This window comes from Phytophthora infestans, genomic scaffold (genome assembly GCF_000142945.1).
Source record: "Phytophthora infestans T30-4 supercont1.83 genomic scaffold, whole genome shotgun sequence".
NCBI classification, from domain to species: domain Eukaryota; phylum Oomycota; class Peronosporomycetes; order Peronosporales; family Peronosporaceae; genus Phytophthora; species Phytophthora infestans.
Window position 1 is genome coordinate 97434 of NW_003303676.1, and position 1273 is coordinate 98706.

Here is a 1273-nt window from a genome sequence, read left to right on the forward strand (position 1 = left end):
CTAGGGATGTCACTCTCTCGCACAGCTGATCCCACGATTTCGCCGGGATTAGAATGTCGTCGATATAGGATCTGCGTCCTAACACAGATGGAGTCCCAGGATCCCTGGCTCTCCTGATTCTAATGGATCTACTTCCGTATGACCTTCCGCGAATCCACCCTTTTCGGGTTCCTGTATTCGGGTAAATCCGTAGAGGGCGTTATCGATCAGGCGTTGATAGATCTGTGGCGCCTTCTTCAATCCAAACGGCATTCGGCTCCATTCGAACAGTCCAAACGGGGTGATGAATGCAGATATTGCGCGAGCTCGATCCGTCATAGTCACAACCCAGAAACCACTGGCCATATCTAGAGAACAGTAGCAGAGTACTTTATTTAATATTTAAATCTTCCAGTGGCTCATTGATTAGAGGCATTGGATACATCATCAGTCGGGTCAGGCCTTTAACTAACCGGTTATCGATACACAGACGTATATCCACTCCGTTCTTCTTAACGATGATTACCACCGGAGATGCCCACTGGGACGTTGAGAAACTGATAATTTTGGCTTGCAGCACACCCTTAATCAGATTAGATAGTTTTTCTTGGAGCTGAGGCGACACCTTCCGCACCCTTTGAGAGATCGGCTTCGCGTCACCGACATCGATGTCACATTTGACTCCGCGTGCAGCTGGTGGTAATACATTCCACTTGCCAATCAGCAGATGTCGGCCTTCCCAGATTTTCTGACGTAGCCGATCTACTTCCGCGGGGTCGTTCGCCCCCGGATCGACTTGGATATCATCAATATTGACCTCCTCAGTGGTCAGTGGTACCTCCGGGATCACCGCCATACCTTCTTTAAGATCTTCGGCGTGTAGATTCCCGCCTTCATGGTACAAGACTTGTTCATCTTCAGTCCTTGTCGGATCCACCACTGGATCCAAGCACTGTGACCCCCCTTCTCCCGTCATTCCTTCGGTCTTCATGGGGTCGGGTATCCTGATACCGGGGAAGCTACCTTTTGGATCGACTCGATCCTCTGGTGAGTTTACGCACGACGGTTCCTGTTTAGTTAGTGTTGCCACTCTCGACAAGGATCCAGGCACTTTGTCCAATGGAAAGCTTGGATCCACTTGTGGGTCAGCAGGATCCGGCGACCCGGCTTCAGTTCTCTGCGATCCCCCATCCACCGAACCTGGGTTATCGAGGGACCGGCTCTAGGTATCATCCCCGGTCTTGGATCCAATCTCTACCACTTGGGTCCCGATCCGACGATCCCTCTGTAGGAT